Source organism: Miniopterus schreibersii (assembly GCF_964146895.1).
Source record: "Miniopterus schreibersii genome assembly, chromosome: 4".
NCBI lineage: Eukaryota > Metazoa > Chordata > Mammalia > Chiroptera > Miniopteridae > Miniopterus > Miniopterus schreibersii.
In genome coordinates this window covers 37,336,567-37,346,667 of record NC_138105.1, presented here as the reverse complement: position 1 = coordinate 37,346,667, position 10,101 = coordinate 37,336,567, and positions in this window count along the sequence as shown.

The window sequence follows — 10,101 nt, the reverse complement described above, 5'->3', positions numbered from 1 at the left end:
AAAAACTTCTTTCTGGGGCATGGCTGGGAAAGAGATACACCACCCTCTGGCCTTTATCTCCTCAAAGACACAACAACCTTAAGCCAGCAGGAGCAGGGCACCAAATCCTATCACCTTTAGGACACAGGTGAAGACCCATTCCAGCTTGGGGAAAACAGAAAATAATTCTCTCTGCCCTTAGGGAAGGGGCAGGGATATGTCTGGGGCCCAGATATCTAAAGGTCTCCTACACCAGATGGAGATGGGCAAGAGCACTGGGAAGGGACCACAACCAGAACTCAGGGACTCAGCCCTACCTGAGGGGCTGAACAGAACAAAGGAGAAGGACTCCCCTTCCCCAGCAGGTTAATTGTCTGAGTTACAAGTATTAACTGTCCACTGCTGGAGGAAAGTCAAGAGCATGGAGAAAGACCTCTGAAGTGCAAATGAAGGGGACAATTTTAAGTTGTAAATTGAACAAACATTGGGAAAAAACTGCTGCCAAACCCAAGAAAGAAACATTAGATGGTTGGGAAGCCTTTGGTGCCCAGTGATAAACATAGGGTGGTGGGTAGGATCTAAGATGTCCCTTAGCATCCTCACGTCACAGGGATTTTCATGTTTACTTTGAGGGAACAAACTGCCATAGTTTGCAGGGAATGGCAGGCATTTCTGGTTGCTGAGAATGGCCCCCAGTTAACAGCAATAATTGAGGACCTTGGTCATACCGTCATAAGTAATTGTATTTGGTCAACAACCTGAATGAGCACAGAAGGGGACACAGAGCTTCAAATGAAATTGCAGCCCTGACCAAACTCTTGCTTTCAATCTGATAACTCTGAGCAGATGCTGTATCTAGACTTCTGACCACAGGAACTATGAGATAATAAATGGGTGTGTTGTTTTTATCTCCATTGTATCACCCTCAGTTGAATAGGCTTTAATCAGCTCCTTAAAAGAATGAAAACTCTTGGCTCCAACAGATAAATTTTTTAAGGTAAAATTCACATAAAAGTCACCGTTTAAAGTGTACAATTTAGTGGAATTTATTTACAATATTATGCAACTATCACCTGTATTTAATTCCACAAGTCACTAGGTTTAAAGTCACTAGGTTTGTGGTAACCTAGTACATAGCAATAGAAAATTAACACTCAAAGAAATTAAACATAATTAGTGAAAATTAAAGGACTTGCTCAGGTACTGAATATGGAAAGAGGGAAATCAGCTTGAGCAACTAAGTTACTGAGTTAGAGAAGGAATGACCAGGTTTGTGGGAAGAAACCAAGAAACCGATCATTTGTAATTAATTTTGCCTGATAGCCAAAAAGGTAGAAACATTGTCAGTAAAGGAGACATAGAGAGAACCAAACACATTTGAAAAGGCCCAGAAAAGCCTATTGGAATAGAAACCGAAAGAGGAAAGTGTTTCCAGAACAAAGGAATAGTCAAGTGTGTTCCACAGCACTACCAGATAGAAGAGATACATCACAGGGAGATCATGAGTGAACTTGGCTATTATGTTTTACGTGACGTGCTAAGGGTGGAAGCCAGATTGAAATATGTTAAAGAATGCATATAGTAAATATTGGACACAACATGAGTGACTAACTCTTTCTAGAGCCTAGAAACAGAAATAGGGAAGCAATGTCCTGTCTCAAGTGTATACCGAGTAAAGGGATGGTATTTTAAGATGGGAGATATGAGACATGTTTGTAAAAATGGAAATTAATACTGCAGGAATGAAAATAAAGGAAGAGGCACTTGTGAAACAAGGCAGTCTCCCTAGGCCTTTAAAAAAAAAAAAAATCCTTCCTAAGGCAGAACAAAGGCTTCTTAGAAATGAAGTGTACTTTTTAGGTCAGAGGGAGAAACTACCTTCTTGAGGACCCTGTCTCTGCACACAACTCTATTTTGTTTTCCAGTCCTTGAACCTGTGCTCTACCTGTATGTATCTGATGGGGACACATGGTTAAAAGCCATTCTAACCTTCTAAATTTCTTGCCATTTGACTCATCTCCCACACAACACTGTTTTAAGTAGCATGTTTTATGGTCACCAGTGGTTAGAAATACTCAAAACACAAATAGAGCCTGGATGGCATGGCTCAGAGGTTGTTATGATCCAGGAAATCGAGGTTCGATTCCCGGTCAGGGCACATGCCCGGGTTGTGGGCTCAGTCCCCAGTAGGGGGCGTGCAGGAGGCAGCCCATCAATGACTCATTAATGCTCTCTCCCTCTCTCTTCCTCTCTCTGAAACCAATAAAGATATATTTTTTAAAAACCAAAAAACACACAAGTAGATCCTAAGGCTGGCTCCCTGGGGAATATACTTCTTAGCCCCTCTCTACCTAGTCATAGTCTTGTCCCCAAGACAAATACAGTCTCCCTTCTAGTCCTAACCAAGAGCAGAGGACTCCCAACCAATGGGAGGATGAGTCCGGAAACCCATCTCGAATACTCAAGAATGTCACTGGATTAGGGAAATGAGTTTCTCAATGAGCGCTGGCATTCTTATAGTCAGAAATTCAATCAAAGGCTATTTATTATGCTTAAGGCAAATACTACGATGAGCCCCCGCTTTTTCCTATACCAGTGGTTCTCAATTGTTTTAGACTTAAACAATTTACACTCTTAAAAAGATTGAGGATCCCAAATTCCAAAGAACTTGTGTTTATGTGAGTTACAGCTATCAAAACTTACTGTATTAGAAAATTGAGGAAGCTTCAAAATATTTATTAACATTAAAAAAGAAACCCTTTATATGTTATCATAAATAGCATTATGTTATGAAAATAACTGTACTTTTCCTAATGAAAATATTAGAAGAGTCGCATTGTTTTATGGATTTTTTTTTTGAATGCCTTTAGTGACAGCTTAAAGGAGGGAACCTGGATTCCCAAATCTGCTTCTGTATTCGGCCTGTCTGTACATGTTGTTTTGGTTGATGTAGATGAAGGAAATCCAGCCTTACACATAAATGAAGTTAGAAAAGGGAGGACTTTTTAAATAGACTTTTCAGATAATTGTGAATATTCTTCTTTGACAAGTAATAGTTTTAAGATTAGCTACAATGTGAAATCTCAAACCATCCATGAACTTTTGTAATCTATTACATTAAAATCCATTCATAGGTCAGGCATTTTAGATGGATTGCTTGCCCATGTATGATTTTGTAGTATCATGGATTATTCTTTGAAAAATTGATTTTTATGCTATGTGGATATTCCAAATGCTGATACATTTTTGAACACAATAAAAACCACATTTTGTTATTATCAGTCCCATCAGAAAGTCTTTAAATATTAGGAAGTTATCAAGCTCACAGTGCTGGATACAAGCTTTCTAAAATTCTAATTTTTAATTGAAAGGTCAGATATCTGCCAAATACTAAAATCTGCATAACTATTAAATAAAATGGTGCTCTAGCCAAGAGTGGCTAGCCCACCTCATCATTCAGACAATCACACAAGTGCTTTTCTTTGAGTCAATGGACATATCGCTCTGCCCAGGGCTATATATGTATTTCCCATTTTGTCACACAGAACATTAAGATCTACACCTAAGGGTGGAGATTTAATAACGAGTAATTTTTACTGCTTCACCACAGCATTCCTAATTAAAACCGTTCTTCTGTTTTATCTGCAAGTGACCAATACAGTGACTGCTAGCAGCTTGGTACCAGTGCCTCGATCCATGCTAAGGTAGTAGCAGTTTTACTATGGATTTTTTTTATGATCATTGCAAATGTCAGCACAGTGAAAAATCAAATAACAGTACTATTATAAAAGATATTTTTGATATTCTAGATCCCCTAAAATAACCTGGGCACTCCCCAGGGGTCCAATGGATAGCATACTGAGAATGGCTGCCTAACTGCAAAGATACACTGGTAAGAAGAAAGTTTGGGGATATGCTTACTGTAACTGCGACAGTAAAAAGATGCTGGTGAATTTTGTGAGTTAAGGCAGTATTTAATAGATTTTCTTAGTCACTCTTACCTAAAACCATTCATAAGTAGTCACCGCTAATATATGGCTTTGTAAAAGGCGTACACACATCAGAAATAAAAGGGATGGCATACTTTTTAAGCCTAAAAATGAAACTGAGAAGTGTTTGTGCCCCCACCCATCCTCCCTTTTAATCCCATCCTAACCGGGAACGAAGACTTAGCTGCTCCCGAATGCGTCCTTGACACTAACAGAAGCCTTGCGTTGTACTGTCCTTGAATGATAACCGCTCAAGGAGTTCAGTGAAGGAGTCACTTACAGAGAAATATAAGCAAGTTATCATCCATATTTACTAAGTATAAACAGAAAATGTAACAAAAAATAATCTTCTGACAACCCAGTAAACATGTAAAATTCCTACCAATAGTCTTAAGAATATGTAAAACCTGTTAGAAAACCACATGAATTTCCAGAAGGCCATAAAAGGAGCCCCATTAAGAGGTAGAGGCTCACCTTTCTACAGGTAGAAAGAACGAACAATTACAATGTCAGTCTTGCTCTGACTCATAGATTTAACTGAATCACAATAAACCAGAATGTAAGTTTTCTTTTGAATTTGACAATGATTTTTAAAAATATATATATATCTTCATTGATTTCAGAGAGAGGAAGGGAGAGGGAGAAAGACAGAAGCATCAATGATGAGAGAGCCATTGATCGGCTGCCTCCTGCACGCCCCCGACTGGGGATCGAGCCTGCAACCCGGGCATGTGCCCTGACGGGGATCCAACTGTGATCTCCTGGATCCTAGGTTGATGCCCAACTGCTGAGCCACATCTGGCTGGGTGACAATATGATTTTAAGTTTCTCCAACAGAATAAATATGTGAGACTAGCCAGGATAATTTTAAGAAAGTAGGGAATTCTCGGTTTTTGAAGCTATGTTTTAATGTGTAGCCTTGATACGCATCACGTCCCTTCCCTGGTACCAGCCCCATCACCGCATGGTGCCCGGGCTTCACTGTCTCCACCTGCTGGACGCCTCTTCTGTTCTCCAGGAGAAATTCCCAGGTGGTGCTGCTGTTCCATTCCTCATCTTTACACTGAATTTCTGAGGCTGGGAGTGGGGGACGGGGCGTGGAATGGGCCCTCTCTGGCACCGCCACCATCTCTGCTCTATTCTTCTGATGCGACACCTCAGCATTACCCCACGATGCAAATTTCTCTTGGGTTTTGATGCCATGACAAGAAACGACTGACATTTCAACACCTGTTTTACAGCCTCGGAGTTTCTTTGTATCTTTCTCTAGAACAGTCACTTCTGTTCTAGTTTTGAACAAATTCCTTTGTTTTAAGTAGCCCATCTTTAGCTATGTCTTATTCATACATATCTTGCCATGCTCCTGGCACTGTTACTAAATTAGAGTCCTTTTTATTCTTATTGGCCATTAATAAGCTGTCTTTACAATCTATTGTACCTATACATATTTTTTCATAGTTAGAATGATAAATTCTATATTCTTCTTACTCTTGATTATCTTAGTTTGCAACTCTAAAAGTTCTAAATAATCATTTTAATGGTTTCATAAGCTCTTGAGTAAATAAATTATAATTTATTCTCAGTTGCCGGTAAACCCATGGGCCAGATCTTGTATTTGTGCATGAAATTTTATTGACAAGCATTTGTTTATATAGGATCTGTGGCTGCTTTTGTGTTACAAAGCAGAGAAGAGTTGTGACAGAGACCATATGCTTGCTAAGCATAAAATATTTACTGTCTGTCCCTTCATAGAAGAAGTTTGCTTTTGATCTATGTTATAGTGGAACAGCCAGAGGTTTAGACTTTCCACATCCAAAACTACTCAAACTGGAACAGTAAAACATTTAAAAATATTTGATAAGTAGAAGTTATAGGGGGAGTAAGACTTTTTGAACATCTACTAAGCAACACAGGATGCTATCTCTGTTCAATGTCTTCACTCACAAAACCCCAATGGCCCTAACTATGTCTTTATTTTATATTTTTCAAGGCAAACTTCCTCTGATATGTTTTAGAGGGAACAGGAATTATTTTTCATAGTCTTGTCTTTTTTTTAAAAAAATATATCTTTATTGATTTCAGAGAGAGGAAAGGAGAGGGAGAGAAAGAGATGGAAACATCAATGATGAGTCATTGATCGAGCCCGAAATCCGGGCATGTGCTCTGACTGGGAATCGAACCCCGATCGCCTGGATCCTAGGTCGATGCTCAACCACTGAGCCACACCCAGCCGGGCCATAGTCTCGTCTTAATCCAGAGGAACTCCAATGTTTCCCAAAATAGGCCTCTGATAGGTTTCTGTTAAATGCTTTTTATATATATATAAGGTAAAATCGTGACTCTTAGAAGTATAAAACGAACACACCAAATATTCTAGTTAACTCAACATGAGGGAACTAGTGAGATGTTATTACCAATTGAAAGGAGAATTTAAAGAATTTGTAGTAAGAAATGCTAAAATAAACTTACAAATAGGTGCCCAAATTGGTCTAGCCATAGGCAATAATTAACTGCATTTTACTGGACACAACAAATTTATGTTTTTGTGGACAGAATCATTTGCATTATTTTCAGTTTTCTACAGCTTATAGAGTCATAAAATAGCTCAAAAGGAGCGAAAGGGAGAACACAGATGGAGTAAGCTAGATAGGACCCACACCAGTCTTTTTTGGCACATCTCAAAGTTACGATTTTTCTTGACAGCTCAAATGGCCTACTGATTTAAATCCTTGCCTGTTTTATTACCAATATGGAACCCTGATATTTTTTCATTTGTTCTTGCAGCGTTGTGATTCTCAGAAGGAGTATACACAGCACTCAGGGGGCTAATACTAAGGTGCTTGTCTAACTAAAGCACAGAAAAGGAACAACTTAACATTTAGTATTAGACATTACTTCCCGAAGACCTAGGCCAGTCTTCTCTCTCTAGAGTAGATATTTCTAAAATGTCTACTGTTGTACTTTCCTCAGCCATCTCTCTACTTCAATGGCCTATAGAAATTCAATATTCCTTACTTCATTATGCAAAGAAATTCAGCATCTTCTTTATCTTGTCCTTGGACTTGACTATGCTCAAGAGGATGTAACTGGTCAATTGAAAATTTCCATTGAGCTCAATCAGGGTGTTTTCCTAAATTAAAGAACCAAAGGACCTGCCTCCTCTATAGGTAAAAAGGTCAGTTCTCTAGAGAACAAATGTACTTTTAGTCAATTTTGCTTTCAACCCAATAGCAATTTCTTTTTCCAAAGTAATAGGTAATTAGGGGGGAAAGCAGGGTAAGGGGTATGAACAATTCTAAGTGCTTTACAATCACTAAAAGGCAGGCAGGCCAGAGAGGAGCAGCTTATTGTTAAGGAGGTCACCGAACCGGCAACAGCATTTTAATTTTTCTGCATCCTGATACATGTAGGAGCTAGGCTGGTAAGATATAGAAAGTTTGACTTGAGAACAAATGATGCCATTTGTAAAACTGGCCTGGGTGAAGCAGAGTATATGCAGTTTATTTCATAATGAGATTTGTGGAATAGTGACATAGCTGTCACCTATTCAGATTCCAGCCAAGATCCAATTTCAGTAACTGAATACTCAAGTTGGTGACCGCCCCCCCAATCATTGCCCCTGCTTGGCACCTGCCCACCAGTTGTGTGGTTAGCTGGGGACTTGGCATAGCCACTGAAGTTCACTATTGCATCTTAGAAAGGCAATTTTCCCTTTAGTTCCTCTGGAATGAAATGAAAAGACCAGCGTTTCCAAAAATTTATTCAAGCAATCATTTGCTTCTCATTTATTTCCTTGGGGAAAGAGTCTTGTTGACTCTGGCAGGCATTCTGTCTTTTTCATTAGGTGCCTCTCACTGATAAGTTGAAAGAAAATGTTATATCATAAGGGAACTAGAAGAATCTCTTGCAAAATTCTCCCACTGATTGCTTTTAAAAAATCAGAATAGCCAGACAAAGAAGTGTCTATCAGGTTATCCAACCAAATAAACTGCCTAATTTTCAGGTCATATAGCAGTATGACTTAAACAAAGCCCCAAAGGAAGTACAAAATATATATGTTATGAATTCAGTGTCAGTAACAAGTTATGACAGACAATTGTAAAAATATAGTTTAAAAAAGAAAATTTGTTACACTATGGGAATAGTAAACTGTTTTTAGCTTGGATATAAAGGAGAGGAAAACAGATTTCAGAAGAGTTTGAGTTTTCAAGTTTTCCTCCCTTCCTTCATCCCTACCCTCCCCCCTCATACCACCCATAACAGCCAAGGTATAAGGACATTCCCTAGGTGGATTTGATATCTAGATTTATGATGGTATATGGGTTTTCAAGACTTGGCCCCTGAAATATGTCACTGTTAAGGAATTTCAAGCATATTTTGTAATATGGGGGTAATTTAGAGAGTGTGGGGCTGTATAATCTGTAGTTTCTTTTTTATGTGTTATACACTCTCAATTCAATTGAGAAAACACTTATTGAGAGCCAAGAATTTGCAAAGCATTACTAAATAAATGATTGGTGATGCCCAAATTGATTATAGACCGACTCTGCCAACTTATGGAGGGGATAGTTACTTGCAAAAAAATATAAGACAAGTTCAGAAAAAGCACTGAAATTGATTCATAGATGCATTTGCTGAGCTCCTTACATGGCAGGCACTATGCAAAGCAATGGACGTACAAGACAGAAAGAGCCTCGTCCTTAAGAAACTTGTGATAAAAATTTAGATGGATACGGAAGCACACAAGTGTTGCTTATAATAACTGCAATGAAGAGCATAGGATCAGATTCACTGTGTACCTATCTGTATCGCAGATGATGTGTACTGCATCTGCACATTTGCCAACATTTCAATGGCAGACATGCATGTTATAACACTGCTAAGCTGGGCAGAGCACTTTTATCACACTATTTCAGGCAGTAGCTACAATTGGAGTGGCAACAGAAGAAAGCTATTATCCACTCCTTAGGTCTACCCATCCATCAATTCATTCATTTTATCACTTTCGTTCTCCAAGGAACCTTATCTATGTCAAGGTGCCCAAATCACTATTTTCAATTATAATCTCATCTGGCCCAGTTCGAAATGGAATACCTATACTATTTTTCATCCATACTCAAAACAACGCATGCTTTTCTGTTGCTCCTATGGACAATCAACTGTTATGTTCTTACTCTTCCTGTGTTCTGCCAAGTCAGACACCAATCTCCATGCGCGCCTTCCCCTGCAATGCATTAGTTCTGGACCCTCATCTTCTTCATTTTTTAATTAGCTTTCTTTCATGATTTTTTATTGGTTTCAGGTGTACAGCGATGGTTAGACAATCATATACTTTACAAAGTGTATCCCACCTGGCGCTTTACGTAGTTATCGTAATACTGTTGACTGTTCCCGGTGCTGTACTCTTACATCCTGTAACTATTGTGAGTGCCAATCTGTACTTCTCAATCCCTTCACCTCTTTCACCCAGTCCCCCAACCCCTTCTCCCATCTGGCAACCACCAGTCTGCTTTTTTATACTGCTTCTATCATGACTTTCAAGCTAGACCCCCTTGATCTAAACCCTTTACTTCCATAATAAATGTCTACAACACCCCACACATCACTCCCAGTTTGACATTCAAAAGCACATTTCTGTTCTCCATAAATTATAGTCTGAATTCTTCAATCTAGCAGTTAGGGCTCATCATAACTACTGTAACAGTAATAGCACAACCAACATGTACAGCACTGGAAAGTTTATAAGGCACATTCATATTATAATCCTGACATTAATATTGAGAGATAGGTAACATGCATTATTTTCCTGAGAGAGAATGACTTTTGTGAGGCAATGGGGCCATTGATAACACCCCAATTTTAATTTAGGTCATTTGCCTTCAAATATGGTCTTCTAAAATACAATGATTAAAATACCTCTATACCTATCAAATGTTCCCAGATTGATGTTTCTACCAGAATTGGTTATGTGACCACATAAAAAAAAAAAAAACTTCAAAAATTTTACATATATCCTTCTACCTGAAATGTTCTTTTTTTTCTTTATTATTCCATATCTATTATGTTCTCAAAAAACACCAACTCGCCTTCCTTAGAAAATCACTTTGGGGTAAAATTTATCTTACTCTCTTTA